Below are 17,404 nucleotides of genomic sequence, written 5' to 3' on the forward strand. Positions count from 1 at the left end.
TGCTCTGTGTTCTGTTAATTCATCTCACAGAGTTACATCTTTCCCTTCAACAAGCCTTTCGCTAAGGCTGTTCTTAAGGAATTGTCAAAGTGATATTTGGAAGCCCTTAGAGGTCTATGGTGAAAAAGGAAATATCTTCCGTTCAAAACTGGAAAGAAGCTTTCTGAGAAACTGCTCTGTGTTCTGTTAATTCATCTCACAGAGTTACATCTTTCCCTTCAAGAAGCCTTTCGCTAAGGCTGTTCTTGTGGAATTGGCAAAGGGATATTTGGAAGCAAATAGAGGGCTATGGTCAAAACGAAATATCTTCGGTTGAAAAGTGGAAAGAAGCTTTCTGAGAAACTGCTCTGTGTTCTGTTAATTCATCTCACAGAGTTACATCTTTTCCTTCAAGAAGCCTTTCGCTAAGGCTGTTCTTGTGGAATTGGCAAAGGGATATTTGGAACCCCATAGAGGCCTATGGTGAAAAAGGAAATATCTTCCGTTAAAAAGTGTAAAGAAGCTTTCTGAGAAACTGCTCTGTGTTCTGTTAATTCATCTCACAGAGTTACATCTTTCCCTTCAAGAAGCCTTTCGCTAAGGCTGTTCTTGTGGAATTGGGAAAGGGATATTTGGAAGCCCCTAGAGGGCTATGGTGAAAAAGGAAATATCTTCCGTTCAAAACTGGAAAGAAGCTTTCTGAGAAACTGCTCTGTGTTCTGTTCATTCATCTCACAGAGGTACATCTTTCCCTTCAAGAAGCCTTTCGCTAAGGCTGTTCTTGTGGAATTGGCAAAGGGATATTTGGAAGCTCATAGAGGGCTATGGTGAAAAAGGAAATATCTTCCGTTAAAAACTGGAAAGAAGCTTTCTGAGAAACTGCTATGTGTTCTGTTCATTCATCTCACCGGGTTACATCTTTTCGTTCAACAAGCCTTTCGCTAAGGCTGTTCTTGTGGAATTGGCAAAGGGATATTTGGAAGCCCATAGAGGGCTATGGTGAAAAAGGAAATATCTTCCGTTCAAAACTGGAAAGAAGCTTTCTGAGAAAGTGCTCTGTGTTCTGTTAATTCATCTCACAGAGTTACATCTTTCCCTTCAAGAAGCCTTTCGCTAAGGCTGTTCTTGTGGAATTGGCAAAGGGATATTTGGAAGCTCATAGAGGGCTATGGTGAAAAAGGAAATATCTTCCGTTCAAAACTGTAAAGAAGCTTTCTGAGAAACTGCTCTGTGTTCTCTTAATTCATCTCACAGAGTTACATCTTTCCCTTCAAGAAGCCTTTCGCTAAGGCTGTTCTTGTGGAATTGGCAAAGGGATATTTGGAAGCCCATAGAGGGCTATGGTGAAAAAGGAAATATCCTCCGTTCAAAACTGGAAAGAAGCTTTCTGAGAAACTGCTCTGTGTTCTGTTAATTCATCTCACCGAGTTACATCTTTCCCTTCAAGAAGCCTTTCGCTAAGGCTGTTCTTGTGGAATTGGCAAAGGGATATTTGGAAGCCCATAGAAGGCTACGGTGAAAAAGGAAATATCTTCCGTTCAAAAATGGAAAGAAGCTTTCTGAGAAACTGCTCTGTGTTCTGTTAATTCATCTCACAGAGTTACATCTTTCCCTTCAAGAAGCCTTTCGCTAAGGCTGTTCTTGTGGAATTGGCAAAGGGATATTTGGAAGCCCATAGAGGGCTATGGTGAAAAAGGAAATATCTTCCGTTCAAAAGTGGAAAGAAGCTTTCTGAGAAAGTGCTCTGTGTTCTCTTAATTCATCTCACAGAGTTACATCTTTCCCTTCAAGAAGCCTTTCGCTAAGGCTGTTCTTAAGTATTTGGCAAAGTGATATTTGGAAGCCCATAGAGGGCTATGGTGAAAAAGGAAATATCTTCCGTTCAAACCTGGAAAGAAGCTTTCTGAGAAACTGCTCTGTGTTCTGTTAATTCATCTCACAGAGTTACATCTTTCCTTTCAAGAAGCCTTTCGCTAAGGCTGTTCTTGTGGAATTGGCAAATGTATATTTGGAAGCCCATAGAAGGCTACGGTGAAAAAGGAAATATCTTCCGTTCAAAACTGGAAAGAAGCTTTCTGAGAAACTGCTCTGTGTCCTGTTAATTCATCTCACCGAGTTACATCTTTCCCTTCAAGAACCCTTTCACTAAGGCTGTTCTTGTGGAATTGGCAAAGGGATATTTGGAATCTCAGAGAGGGCTATGGTGAAAAAGGAAATATCTTCCGTTCAAAACTGGAAAGAAGCTCTCTGAGAAACTGCTCTGTGTTCTCTTAATTCATCTCACAGAGTTACATCTTTCCCTACAAGAAGCCTTTCGATAAGGCTGTTCTTGTGGAATTGGCAAAGGGATATTTGGAAGCCCATAGAGGGCTATGGTGAAAAAGGAAATATCCTCCGTTCAAAACTGGAAAGAAGCTTTCTGAGAAACTGCTCTGTGCTCTGTTAATTCATCTCACCGAGTTACATCTTTCCCTTCAACAAGCCCTTCGCTAAGGCTGTTCTTGTGGAAATGGCAAAGGGATATTTGGAAGCCCATAGAGGGCTACGGTGAAAAAGGAAATAACTTCCGTTCAAAACTGGAAAGAAGCTTTCTGAGAAACTGCTCTGTGTTCTGTTAATTCATCACACAGAGTTACATCTTTCCCTTCAAGAAGCCTTTCGCTAAGGCTGTTTTTGTGGAATTGGCAAAGGAATATCTGGAAGCCTATAAAGGGCTATGGTAAAAAAGGAAATATCTTCCGTTCAAAAGTGGAAAGAAGCTTTCAGAGAAACTGCTCTGTGTTCTGTTAATTCATCTCACAGAGTTACATCTTTCCCTTCAACAAGCCTTTCGCTAAGGCTGTTCTTAAGGAATTGGCAAAGTGATATTTGGAAGCCATTAGAGGGCTATGGTGAAAAAGGAAATATCTTCCGTTCAAAACTGGAAAGAAGCTTTCTGAGAAACTGCTCTGTGTTCTGTTAATTCATCTCACAGAGTTACATCTTTCCATTCAAGAAGCCTTTCGCTAAGGCTTTTCTTGTGGAATTGGCAAAGGGATATATGGAAGCAAATAGAGGACTATGGTGAAAAAGGAAATATCTTCCGTTCAAAAGTGGAAAGAAGCTTTCTGAGAAACTGCTCTGTGTTCTGTGAATTCATCTCACACAGTTACATCTTTTCCTTCAAGAAGCCTTTCGCTAAGGCTGTCTTGTGGAATTGGAAAAGGGATATTTGGAACCCCATAGAGGGCTATGGTGAAAAAGGAAATATCTTCCTTTCAAAACTGGAAAGAAGCTTTCTGAGAAACTGCTTTGTGTACTGTTAATTCATCTCACAGAGTTACATCTTTCCCTTCAAGAAGCCTTTCGCTAAGGCTGTTCTTGTCGAATTGGCAAAGTGATATTTGGAAGCCCATAGAGAGCTATGGTGAAAAAGGAAATATCTTCCGTTAAAAAGTGTAAAGAAGCTTTCTGAGAAACTGCTCTGTGTTCTCTTAATTCATCTCACAGAGATACATCTTTCCCTTCAAGAAGCCTTTCGCTAAGGCTGTTCTTGTGGAATTGGCAAAGGGATATTTGGAAGCCCATAGAGGGCTACGGTGAAAAAGGAAATATCTTCCGTTCAAAACCTGAAAGAAGCTTTCTGAGAAACTACTCTGTGTTCTGTGAATTCATCTCACAGAGTTACATTTTCCCTTCAAGAATCCTTTCACTGAGGCTGTTCTTGTGGAATTGGCAAAGGGATATTTGGAATCCCATAGAGGGCTGTGGTGAAAAAGGAAATATCTTCCGTTCAAAACTGGAAAGAAGCTTTCTGAGAAACTGCTCTGTGTTCTGTTAATTCATCTCACAGAGTTACATCTTTCCCTTCAAGAAGCCTTTCGCTAAGGCTGTTCTTGTGGAATTGGCATAGTGATATTAGGAAGCCCATAGAGGGCTATGGTGAAAAAGGAAATATCTTCCGTTCAAAAGTGGAAAGAATCTTTCTGACAAACTGCTCTGTGTTCTGTGAATTCATCTCACAGAGTTGCATTTTTCCCTTCAAGAAGCCTTTCGCTAAGGCTGTTCTTGTGGAATTGGCAAAGGGATATTTGGAACCCTATAGAGGCCTATGGTGAAAAAGGAAATATCTTCCGTTCAAAACAGGAAAGAAGCTTTCTGAGAAACCGCTCTGTGTTCTGTTAATTCATCTCACAGAGTTACATTTTTCCCTTCAAGAAGCCTTTCGCTAAGGCTGTTCTTGTGGAATTGGCAAAGGGATATTTGGAAGCCCATAGAGGGCTTTGGTGAAAAAGGAAATATCTTCTGTTCAAAACTGGAAAGAAGCTTTCTGAGAAACTGCTCTGTGTTCTGTTAATTCATCTCACAGAGTTACATCTTTCCCTTCAAGAAGCCTTTCGCTAAGGCTGTTCTTGTGGAATTGGCATAGTGATATTAGGAAGCCCATAGAGGGCTATGGTGAAAAAGGAAATATCTTCCGTTCAAAACTGGAAAGAAGCTTTTTGAGAAACTGCTCTGTGTTCTCTTAATTCATCTCACAGAGTTACATCTTTCCCTTCAAGAAGCCTTTCGCTAAGGCTGTTCTTGTGGAATTGGCAAAGGGATATTTGGAAGCCCATAGAGGGCTATGGTGAAAAAGGAAATATCTTCCTTTCAAAACTGGAAAGAAGCTTTCTGAGAAACTGCTTTGTGTACTGTTAATTCATCTCACAGAGTTACATCTTTCCCTTGAAGAAGCCTTTCGCTAAAGCTGTTCTTGTGGAATTGGCAAAGTGATATTTGGAAGCCCATAGAGAGCTATGGTGAAAAAGGAAATATCTTCCGTTCAAAACTGGAAAGAAGCTTTCTGAGAAACTGCTCTGTGTTCTCTTAATTCATCTCACAGAGTTACATCTTTCCCTTCAAGAAGCCTTTCGCTAAGGCTGTCCTTGTGGAATTGGCAAAGGGATATTTGGAAGCCCATAGAGGGCTACGGTGAAAAAGGAAATATCTTCCGTTCAAAACTTGAAAGAAGCTTTCTGAGAAACTACTCTGTGTTCTGTGAATTCATCTCACAGAGTTACATTTTCCCTTCAAGAATCCTTTCACTAAGGCTGTTCTTGTGGAATTGGCAAAGGGATATTTGGAAGCACTTAGAGGGCTATGGTGAAAAAGGAAATATCTTCCGTTCAAAACTGGAAGGAAGCTTTCAGAGAAACTGCTCTGTGTTCTGTTAATTCATCTCACCGAGTTACATCTTTCCTTTCACGAAGCCTTTCGCTAAGGCTGTTCTTGTGGAATTGGCAAAGGGATATTTGGAAGCAAATAGAGGGCTACGGTGAAAAAGGAAATACCTTCTGTTCAAAAGTGGAAAGAAGCTTTCTGAGAAACTGCTCTGTGTTCTGTTAATTCCTCTCACGGAGTTACATCTTTTCCTTCAAGAAGCCTTTCGCTAAGGCTTTTCTTGTGGAATTGGCAAAGGGTTATTTGGAACGCCATAGAGGCCTAAGGTGAAAAAGGAAATATCTTCCGTTCAAAAGTGGAAAGAAGCTTTCTGAGAAACTGCTCTGTGTTCTGTTAATTCATCTCACCGAGTTACATCTTTCCCTTCAACAAGCCTTTCGCTAAGGCTGTTCTTGTGGAATTGGCAAAGGGATATTTGGAAGCCCATAGAGGGCTACGGTGAAAAAGGAAATAACTTCCGTTCAAAACTGGAAAGAAGCTTTCTGAGAAACTGCTCTGTGTTCTGTTAATTCATCTCACAGAGTTACATCTTTCCCTTCAAGAAGCCTTTCGCTAAGGCTGTTCTTGTGGAATTGGCAAAGGGATATTTGGAAGCCCTTAGAGGGCTATGGTGAAAAAGGAAATATCTTCCGTTCAAAACTGGAAAGAAGCTTTCTGAGAAACTGCTCTGTGTTCTCTTAATTCATCTCACAGAGTTACATCTTTCCCTTCAAGAAGCCTTTCGCTAAGGCTGTTCTTGTGGAATTGGCAAAGGGATATTTGGAAGCCCATAGAGGGCTACGGTGAAAAAGGAAATATCTTCCCTTCAAAACTGGAAAGAAGCTTTCTGAGAAACTGCTCTGTGTTCTGTTAATTCATCTCACAGAGTTACATCTTTCCCTTCAAGAAGCCTTTCGCTAAGGCTGTTCTTGTGGAATTGGCAAAGGGATATTTGGAAGCCCATAGAGGGCTATGGTGAAAAAGGAAATATCTTCCGTTCAAAACTTGAAAGAAGCATTCTGAGAAACTGCTCTGTGTTCTGTTAATTCATCTAACCGAATTACATCTTTCCCTTCAAGAAGCCTTTCGCTAAGGCTGTTCTTGTGGAATTGGCAAAGGGATATTTGGAAGCCCATAGAGGCCTATGGTGAAAAAGGAAATATCTTCCGTTCAAAACTGGAAAGAAGCTTTCTGAGAAACTGCTCTGTGTTCTCTTAATTCATCTCACAGAGTTACATCTTTCCCTTCAAGAAGCCTTTCGCTAAGGCTGTTCTTGTGGAATTGGCAAAGGGATATTTGGAAGCCCATAGAGGGCTATGGTGAAAAAGGAAATATCTTCCGTTCAAAAGTGGAAGGAAGCTTTCGGAGAAACTGCTCTGTGTTCTGTTAATTCATCTCACAGAGTTACATCTTTCCCTTCAAGAAGCCTTTCGCTAAGGCTGTTCTTGTGGAATTGGCAAAGGGATATTTGGAAGCCCATAGAGGGCTATGGTGAAAAAGGAAATATCTTCCGTTCAAAAATGGAAAGAAGCTTTCTGAGAAACTGCTCTGTGTTCTGTTAATTCATCTCACAGAGTTACATCTTTCTCTTCAAGAAGCCTTTCGCTAAGGCTGTTCTTGTGGAATTGGCAAAGTGATATTTGGAAGCCCATAGAGGGCTATGGTGAAAAAGGAAATATCTTCCGTTCAAAACTGGAAAGAAGCTTTCTGAGAAACTGCTCTGTGTTCTGTTAATTCATCTCACAGAGTTACTTCTTTCCCTTCAAGAAGCCTTTCGCTAAGGCTGTTCTTGTGGAATTGCAAAGGGATATTTGGAAGCCCATAGAGGGCTACTTTGAAAAAGGAAATAACTTCCATTCAAAACTGGAAAGAAGCTTTCTGAGAAACTGCTCTGTGTTCTGGTAATTCAACTCACAGAGTTACATCTTTCCCTTCAAGATGCCTTTCGCTAAGGCTGTTCTTGTGGAATTGAAAAAGGGTTATTTGGAAGCCCATAGAGGGCTGTGGTGAAAAAGGAAATATCTTCCGTTCAAAACTGGAAAGAAGCTTTCTGAGAAACTGCTGTGTGTTCTCTTAATTCATCTCACAGAGTTACATCTTTCCCTTGAAGAAGCCTTTCGCTAAGGCTGTTCTTGTGGAATTGGCAAAGGGATATTTGGAAGCCCATAGAGGGCTATGGTGAAAAAGGAAATATCCTCCGTTCAAAACTGGAAAGAAGCTTTCTGAGAAACTGCTCTGTGTTCTGTTAATTCATCTCAAAGAGTTACATCTTTCCCTTCAAGAATCCTTTCGCTAAGCCTGTTCTTGTGGAATTGGCAAAGGGATATTTGGAAGTCCTTTGAGGGATATCTTGAAAAAGGAAATATCTTCCGTTCAAAACTGGAAAGAAGCTTTCTGAGAAACTGCTCTGTGTTCTCTTAATTCATCTCACAGAGTTACATCTTTCCCTTCAAGAAGCCTTTCGCTTAGGCTGTTCTTGTGGAATTCGCAAAGGGATATTTGGAAGCCCATAAAGGGCTATGGTGAAAAAGGAAATATCTTCCGTTCAAAAGTGGGAAGAAGCTTTCGGAGAAACTGCTCTGTGTTCTGTTAATTCATCTCACAGAGTTATATCTTTCCCTTCAACAAGCCTTTCGCTAAGGCTGTTCTTAAGGAATTGGGAAAGTGATATTTGGAAGCCCATAGAGGGCTATGGTGAAAAAGGAAATATCTTCCGTTCAAACCTGGAAAGAATCTTTCTGAGAAACTGCTCTGTGTTCTGTTAATTCATCTCACAGAGTTACATCTTTCCCTTCAAGAAGCCTTTCGCTAAGGCTGTTCTTGTGGAATTGGCAAAGTGATATTTGGAAGCCCACAGAGGGCTGCGGTGAAAAAGGAAATATCTTCCGTTCAAAAGTGGAAAGAATCTTTCTGAGAAACTGCTCTGTGTTATGTTAATTCATCTCACAGAGTTGCATTTTTCCCTTCAAGAAGCCTTTCGCTAAGGCTGTTCTTGTGGAATTGGCAAAGGGATATTTGGAACCCTATAGAGGCCTATGGTGAAAAAGGAAATATCTTCCGTTCTAAACTGGAAAGAAGCTTTCTGAGAAACTGCTCTGTGTTCTGTTAATTCATGTCACAGAGTTACATCTTTCCCTTCAAGAAGCCTTTCGCTAAGGCTGTTCTTGTGGAATTGGCAAAGGGATATTTGGAAGCCCATAGAGGGCTGTGGTGAAAAAGGAAATATCTTCCGTTCAAAACTGGAAAGAAGCTTTCTGAGAAACTGCTCTGTGTTCTGTTAATTCATCTCACAGAGTTACATCTTTCCCTTCAAGAAGCCTTTCGCTAAGGCTGTTCTTGTGGAATTGGCATAGTGATATTAGGAAGCCCATAGAGGGCTATGGTGAAAAAGGAAATATCTTCCGTTCAAAAGTGGAAAGATTCTTTCTGACAAACTGCTCTGTGTTCTGTGAATTCATCTCACAGAGTTGCATTTTTCCCTTCAAGAAGCCTTTCGCTAAGGCTGTTCTTGTGGAATTGGCAAAGGGATATTTGGAACCCTATAGAGGCCTATGGTGAAAAAGGAAATATCTTCCGTTCAAAACAGGAAAGAAGCTTTCTGAGAAACCGCTCTGTGTTCTGTTAATTCATCTCACAGAGTTACATCTTTCCCTTCAAGAAGCCTTTCGCTAAGGCTGTTCTTGTGGAATTGGCAAAGGGATATTTGGAAGCCCATAGAGGGCTTTGGTGAAAAAGGAAATATCTTCCGTTCAAAACTGGAAAGAAGCTTTCTGAGAAACTGCTCTGTGTTCTGTTAATTCATCTCACAGAGTTACATCTTTCCCTTCAAGAAGCCTTTCGCTAAGGCTGTTCTTGTGGAATTGGCATAGTGATATTAGGAAGCCCATAGAGGGCTACGGTGAAAGAGGAAATATCTTCCGTTCAAAACTGGAAAGAAGCTTTCTGAGAAACTGCTCTGTGTTCTCTTAATTCATCTCACAGAGTTACATCTTTCCCTTCAAGAAGCCTTTCGCTAAGGCTGTTCTTGTGGAATTGGCAAAGGGATATTTGGAAGCCCATAGAGGGCTATGGTGAAAAAGGAAATATCTTCCGTTCAAAACTGGAAAGAAGCTTTCTGAGAAACTGCTCTGTGTTCTGTTAATTCATCTCACCGAGTTACATCTTTCTGTTCAACAAGCCTTTCGCTAAGGCTGTTCTTGTGGAATTGGCAAAGGGATATTTGGAAACCCATAGAGGGCTATGGTGAAAAAGGAAGTATCTTCCGTTCAAAACTGGAAAGAAGCTTTCTGAGAAACTGCTCTGTGTTCTGTTAATTCATCTCACAGAGTTACATCTTTTCCTTCAAGAAGCCTTTCGCTAAGGCTGTTTTTGTGGAATTGGCAAAGGGATATTTGGAACCCCATAGAGGTCTATGGTGAAAAAGGAAACATCTGCAGTTCAAAAGTGGAAAGAAGCTTTCTGAGAAACTGCTCTGTGTTCTGTTAATTCATCTCTCAGAGTTACATCTTTCCCTTCAACAAGCCTTTCGCTAAGGCTGTTCTTGTGGAATTGGCAAAGGGATATTTGGAATCCCATAGAGGGCTATGGTGAAAAAGGAAATATCTTCCGTTCAAAACTGGAAAGAATCTTTCTGAGAAACTGCTCTGTGTTCTGTTAATTCATCTCACAGAGTCACATCTTTCCCTTCAAAAAGCCTTTCGCTAAGGCTATTCTTGTGGAATTGGCAAAGGGATATTTGGAAGCCCATAGAGGGCTATGGTGAAAAAGGAAATATCTTCCGTTCAAAACTGGAAAGAAGCTTTCTGATAAACTGCTGTGTGTTCTCTTAATTCATCTCACCGAGTTACATCTCTCCCTTCAACAAGCCTTTCGCTAAGGCTGTTCTTGTGGAAATGTCAAAGGGATATTTGGAAGCCCATAGAGGGCTATGGTGAAAAAGGAAATATCTTCCGTTCAAAACTGGAAAGAAGCTTTCTGAGAAAGTGCTCTGTGTTCTGTTCATTCATCTCACAGAGTTACATCTTTCCCTTCAAGAAGCCTTTCGCTAAGGCTGTTCTTGTGGAATTGGCAAAGGGATATTTGGAAGCCCATAGAGGGCTACGGTGAAAAAGGAAATATCTTCCGTTCAAAACTGGAAAGAAGCTTTCTGAGAAACTGCTCTGTGTTCTGTTAATTCATCTCACAGAGTTACATCTTTCCCTTCAAGAAGCCTTTCGCTAAGGCTGTTCTTGTGGAATTGGCAAAGGGATATTTGGAAGCCCATAGAGGGCTATGGTGAAAAAGGAAATATCTTCCGTTCAAAACTGGAAAGAAGCATTCTGAGAAACTGCTCTGTGTTCTGTTAATTCATCTAACCGAATTACATCTTTCCCTTCAAGAAGCCTTTCGCTAAGGCTGTTCTTGTGGAATTGGCAAAGGGATATTTGGAAGCCCATAGAGGCCTATGGTGAAAAAGGAAATATCTTCCGTTCAAAACTGGAAAGAAGCTTTCTGAGAAACTGCTCTGTGTTCTCTTAATTCATCTCACAGAGTTACATCTTTCCCTTCAAGAAGCCTTTCGCTAAGGCTGTTCTTGTGGAATTGGCAAAGGGATATTTGGAAGCCCATAGAGGGCTATGGTGAAAAAGGAAATATCTTCCGTTCAAAAGTGGAAGGAAGCTTTCGGAGAAACTGCTCTGTGTTCTGTTAATTCATCTCACAGAGCTACATCTTTCCCTTCAAGAAGCCTTTCGCTAAGGCTGTTCTTGTGGAATTGGCAAAGGGATATTTGGAAGCCCATAGAGGGCTATGGTGAAAAAGGAAATATCTTCCGTTCAAAAATGGAAAGAAGCTTTCTGAGAAACTGCTCTGTGTTCTGTTAATTCATCTCACAGAGTTACATCTTTCTCTTCAAGAAGCCTTTCGCTAAGGCTGTTCTTGTGGAATTGGCAAAGTGATATTTGGAAGCCCATAGAGGGCTATGGTGAAAAAGGAAATATCTTCCGTTCAAAACTGGAAAGAAGCTTTCTGAGAAACTGCTCTGTGTTCTCTTAATTCATCTCACAGAGTTACATCTTTCCCTTCAAGAAGCCTTTCGCTAAGGCTGTTCTTGTGGAATTGGCAAAGGGATATTTGGAAGCCCATAGAGGGCTACTTTGAAAAAGGAAATAACTTCCATTCAAAACTGGAAAGAAGCTTTCTGAGAAACTGCTCTGTGTTCTGTTAATTCAACTCACAGAGTTACATCTTTCCCTTCAAGAAGCCTTTCGCTAAGGCTGTTCTTGTGGAATTGGCAAAGGGATATTTGGAAGCCCTTTGAGGGCTATGGTGAAAAAGGAAATATCTTCCGTTCAAAAGTGTAAAGAAGCTTTCTGAGAAACTGCTCTTTGTTCTGTTAATTCATCTCACAGAGTTACATCTTTTCCTTCAAGAAGCCTTTCGCTAAGGCTGTTTTTGTGGAATTGGCAAGTGGATATTTGGCACCCCATAGAGGCCTATGGTGAAAAAGGAAATATCTTCCGTTCAAAACTGGAAAGAAGCTTTCTGAGAAACTGCTCTGTGTTCTGTTCATTCATCTCATAGAGTTACATCTTTCCCTTCAAGAAGCCTCTGGCTAAGGCTGTTCTTGTGGAATTGAAAAAGGGTTATTTGGAAGCCCATAGAGGGCTGTGGTGAAAAAGGAAATATCTTCCGTTCAAAATTGGAAAGAAGCTTTCTGAGAAACTGCTGTGTGTTCTCTTAATTCATCTCACAGAGTTACATCTTTCCCTTCAAGAAGCCTTTCGCTAAGGCTGTTCTTGTGGAATTGGCAAAGGGATATTTGGAAGCCCATAGAGGGCTATGGTGAAAAAGGAAATATCCTCCGTTCAAAACTGGAAAGAAGCTTTCTGAGAAACTGCTCTGTGTTCCGTGAATTCATCTCACCGCCTTACATCTTTCCCTTCAACAAGCCTTTCACTAAGGCTGTTCTTGTGGAATTGGCAAAGGGATATTTGGAAGCCCATAGAGGGCTACGGTGAAAAAGGAAATATCCTCCGTTCAAAACTGGAAAGAAGCTTTCTGAGAAACTGCTCTGTGTTCTGTTAATTCATCTCACAGAGTTACATCTTTCCCTTCAAGAAGCCTTTCGCTAAGGCTGTTCTTGTGGAATTGGCAAAGGGATATTTGGAAGCCCATAGAGGGCTATGGTGAAAAAGGAAATATCTTCCGTTCAAAACTGGAAAGACTCTTTCTGAGAATCTGCTCTGTGTTCTGTTAATTCATCTCACCGAGTTACATCTTTCCCTTCAAGAAGCCTTTCGCTAAGGCTGTTCTTGTGGAATTGGCATAGTGATATTAGGAAGCCCATAGAGGGCTATGGTGAAAAAGGAAATATCTTCCGTTCAAAAGTGGAAAGAATCTTTCTGAGAAACTGCTCTGTGTTACGTTAATTCATCTCACAGAGTTGCATTTTTCCCTTCAAGAAGCCTTTCGCTAAGGCTGTTCTTGTGGAATTGGCAAAGGGATATTTGGAACCCTATAGAGGCCTATGGTGAAAAAGGAAATATCTTCCGTTCAAAACAGGAAAGAAGCTTTCTGAGAAACCGCTCTGTGTTCTGTTAATTCATCTCACAAAGTTACATCTTTCCCTTCAAGAAGCCTTTCGCTAAGGCTGTTCTTGTGGAATTGGCAAAGGGATATTTGGAACCCCTAGAGGGCTTTGGTGAAAAAGGAAATATCTTCCGTTCAAAACTGGAAAGAAGCTTTCTGAGAAACTGCTCTGTGTTCTGTTAATTCATCTCACAGAGTTACATCTTTCCCTTCAAGAAGCCTTTCGCTAAGGCTGTTCTTGTGGAATTGGCATAGTGATATTAGGAAGCCCATAGAGGGCTACGGTGAAAAAGGAAATATCTTCCGTTCAAAAGTGGAAAGAAGCTTTCTGAGAAACGGCTCTGTGTTCTGTTAATTCATCTCACCGAGTTACATCTTTCCCTTCAAGAAGCCTTTCGCTAAGGCTGTTCTTGTGAAATTGGCAAAGGGATATTTGGAAGCCCATAGACGGCTACGGTGAAATAGGAAATATCTTCCGTTCAAAACTGGAAAGAAACATTCTGAGAAACTGCTCTGTGTTGTGTTAATTCATCTCACAGAGTTACATCTTTCCATTCAAGAAGCCTTTCGCTAAGGCTGTTCTTGTGGAATTGGCAAAGGGATATTTGGAAGCCCATAGAGGGCTATGGTGAAAAAGGAAATATCTTCCGTTCAAAACTGGAAAGAAGCTTTTTGAGAAACTGCTCTGTGTTCTCCTAATTCATCTCACAGAGTTACATCTTTCCCTTCAAGAAGCCTTTCGCTAAGGCTGTTCTTGTGGAATTGGCAAAGGGATATTTGGAACCCCATAGAGGGCTAAGGTGAAAACGGAAATATCTTCCCTTCAAAACTGGAAAGAAGCTTTCTGAGAAACTGCTCTGTGTTGTGTTAATTCATCCCACAGAGTTACATCTTTCCCTTCAAGAAACCTTTCGCTAAGGCTATTCTTGTGGAATTGGCAAAGGGATATTTGGAAGCCCATAGAGGGCTATGGTGAAAAAGGAAATATCTTCCGTTCAAAACTGGAAAGAAGCTTTCTGAGAAACTGCTCTGTGTTCTGTTAATTCATCTCACAGAGTTACATCTTTCCCTTCAAGAAGCCTTTCGCTAAGGCTGTTCTTGTGGAATTGACAAAGGGATATTTGGAAGCCCATAGAGGCCTATGGTGAAAAAGGAAATATCTTCCGTTCAAAACTGGAAAGCATCTTTCTGAGAAACTGCTCTGTGTTCTCTTAATTCATCTCACAGAGTTACATCTTTCCCTTCAAGTAGTCTTTCGATAAGGCTGTTCTTGTGGAATTGGCAAAGGGATATTTGGAAGCCCATAGAGGACTATGGTGAAAAAGGAAATATCTTCCGTTCAAAAGTGGAAGGAATTTTTCGGAGAAACTGCTCTGTGTTCTGTTAATTCATCTCACAGAGTTACATCTTTCCCTTCAAGAAGCCTTTCGCTAAGGCTGTTCTTGTGGATTTGGCAAAGGGATATTTGGAAGCCCATAGAGGGCTATGGTGAAAAAGGAAATAACTTCCGTTCAAAAATGGAAAGAAGCTTTCTGAGAAACTGTTCTGTGTTCTGTTAATTCATCTCACAGAGTTACATCTTTCTCTTCAAGAAGCCTTTCGCTAAGGCTGTTCTTGTGGAATTGGCAAAGTGATATTTGGAAGCCCATAGAGGGCTATGGTGAAAAAGGAAATATCTTCCGTTCAAAACTGGAAAGAAGCTTTCTGAGAAACTGCTCTGTGTTCTCTTAATTCATCTCACAGAGTTACATCTTTCCCTTCAAGAAGCCTTTCGCTAAGGCTGTTCTTGTGGAATTGGCAAAGGGATATTTGGAAGCCCATAGAGGGCTACTTTGAAAAAGGAAATAACTTCCATTCAAAACTGGAAAGAAGCTTTCTGAGAAACTGCTCTGTGTTCTGTTAATTCAACTCACAGAGTTACATCTTTCCCTTCAAGAAGCCTTTCGCTAAGGCTGTTCTTGTGGAATTGGCAAAGGGATATTTGGAAGCCCTTTGAGGGCTATGGTGAAAAAGGAAATATCTTACGTTCAAAAGTGTAAAGAAGCTTTCTGAGAAACTGCTCTTTGTTCTGTTAATTCATCTCACAGAGTTACATCTTTTCCTTCAAGAAGCCTTTCGCTAAGGCTGTTTTAGTGGAATTGGCAAGTGGATATTTGGCACCCCATAGAGGCCTATGGTGAAAAAGGAAATATCTTCCGTTCAAAACTGGAAAGAAGCTTTCTGAGAAACTGCTCTGTGTTCTGTTCATTCATCTCATAGAGTTACATCTTTCCCTTCAAGAAGCCTCTGGCTAAGGCTGTTCTTGTGGAATTGAAAAAGGGTTATTTGGAAGCCCATAGAGGGCTGTGGTGAAAAAGGAAATATCTTCCGTTCAAAATTGGAAAGAAGCTTTCTGAGAAACTGCTGTGTGTTCTCTTAATTCATCTCACAGAGTTACATCTTTCCCTTCAAGAAGCCTTTCGCTAAGGCTGTTCTTGTGGAATTGGCAAAGGGATATTTGGAAGCCCATAGAGGGCTATGGTGAAAAAGGAAATATCCTCCGTTCAAAACTGGAAAGAAGCTTTCTGAGAAACTGCTCTGTGTTCTGTGAATTCATCTCACCGCCTTACATCTTTCCCTTCAACAAGCCTTTCACTAAGGCTGTTCTTGTGGAATTGGCAAAGGGATATTTGGAAGCCCATAGAGGGCTACGGTGAAAAAGGAAATATCCTCCGTTCAAAACTGGAAAGAAGCTTTCTGAGAAACTGCTCTGTGTTCTGTTAATTCATCTCAAAGAGTTACATCTTTCCCTTCAAGAATCCTTTCGCTAAGCCTGTTCTTGTGGAATTGGCAAAGGGATATTTGGAAGTCCTTTGAGGGATATGGTGAAAAAGGAAATATCTTCCGTTCAAAACTGGAAAGAAGCTTTCTGAGAAACTGCTCTGTGTTCTCTTAATTCATCTCACAGAGTTACATCTTTGCCTTCAAGAAGCCTTTCGCTTAGGCTGTTCTTGTGGAATTCGCAAAGGGATATTTGGAAGCCCATAGAGGGCTATGGTGAAAAAGGAAATATCTTCCGTTCAAAAGTGGAAAGAAGCTTTCGGAGAAACTGCTCTGTGTTCTGTTAAATCATCTCACAGAGTTATATCTTTCCCTTCAACAAGCCTTTCGCTAAGGCTGTTCTTAAGGAATTGGCAAAGTGATATTTGGAAGCCCATAGAGGGCTATGGTGAAAAAGGAAATATCTTCCGTTCAAACCTGGAAAGAAGCTTTCTGAGAAACTGCTCTGTGTTCTGTTAATTCATCTCACAGAGTTACATCTTTCCCTTCAAGAAGCCTTTCGCTAAGGCTGTTCTTGTGGAATTGGCAAAGTGATATTTGGAAGCCCACAGAGGGCTACGGTGAAAAAGGAAATATCTTCCGTTCAAAAGTGGAAAGAATCTTTCTGAGAAACTGCTCTGTGTTATGTTAATTCATCTCACAGAGTTGCATTTTTCCCTTCAAGAAGCCTTTCGCTAAGGCTGTTCTTGTGGAATTGGCAAAGGGATATGTGGAACCCTATAGAGGCCTATGGTGAAAAAGGAAATATCTTCCGTTCTAAACTGGAAAGAAGCTTTCTGAGAAACTGCTCTGTGTTCTGTTAATTCATCTCACAGAGTTACATCTTTCCCTTCAAGAAGCCTTTCGCTAAGGCTGTTCTTGTGGAATTGGCAAAGGGATATTTGGAAGCCCATAGAGGGCTGTGGTGAAAAAGGAAATATCTTCCGTTCAAAACTGGAAAGAAGCTTTCTGAGAAACTGCTCTGTGTTCTGTTAATTCATCTCACAGATTTACATCTTTCCCTTCAAGAAGCCTTTCGCTAAGGCTGTTCTTGTGGAATTGGCATAGTGATATTAGGAAGCCCATAGAGGGCTATGGTGAAAAAGGAAATATCTTCCGTTCAAAAGTGGAAAGAAGCTTTCTGAGAAACTGCTCTGTGTTACGTTAATTCATCTCACAGAGTTGCATTTTTCCCTTCAAGAAGCCTTTCGCTAAGGCTGTTCTTGTGGAATTGGCAAAGGGATATTTGGAACCCTATAGAGGCCTATGGTGAAAAAGGAAATATCTTCCGTTCAAAACAGGAAAGAAGCTTTCTGAGAAACCGCTCTGTGTTCTGTTAATTCATCTCACCGAGTTACATCTTTCCCTTCAAGAAGCCTTTCGCTAAGGCTGTTCTTGTGGAATTGGCAAAGGGATATTTGGAACCCCTAGAGGGCTTTGGTGAAAAAGGAAATATCTTCCGTTCAAAACTGGAAAGAAGCTTTCTGAGAAACTGCTCTGTGTTCTGTTAATTCATCTCACAGAGTTACATCTTTCCCTTCAAGAAGCCTTTCGCTAAGGCTGTTCTTGTGGAATTGGCATAGTGATATTAGGAAGCCCATAGAGGGCTACGGTGAAAAAGGAAATATCTTCCGTTCAAAAGTGGAAAGAAGCTTTCTGAGAAACGGCTCTGTGTTCTGTTAATTCATCTCACCGAGTTACATCTTTCCCTTCAAGAAGCCTTTCGCTAAGGCTGTTCTTGTGAAATTGGCAAAGGGATATTTGGAAGCCCATAGAGGGCTACGGTGAAATAGGAAATATCTTCCGTTCAAAACTGGAAAGAAACATTCTGAGAAACTGCTCTGTGTTGTGTTAATTCATCTCACAGAGTTACATC

Source organism: Chlorocebus sabaeus, chromosome 5, assembly GCF_047675955.1.
Source record: "Chlorocebus sabaeus isolate Y175 chromosome 5, mChlSab1.0.hap1, whole genome shotgun sequence".
NCBI lineage: Eukaryota > Metazoa > Chordata > Mammalia > Primates > Cercopithecidae > Chlorocebus > Chlorocebus sabaeus.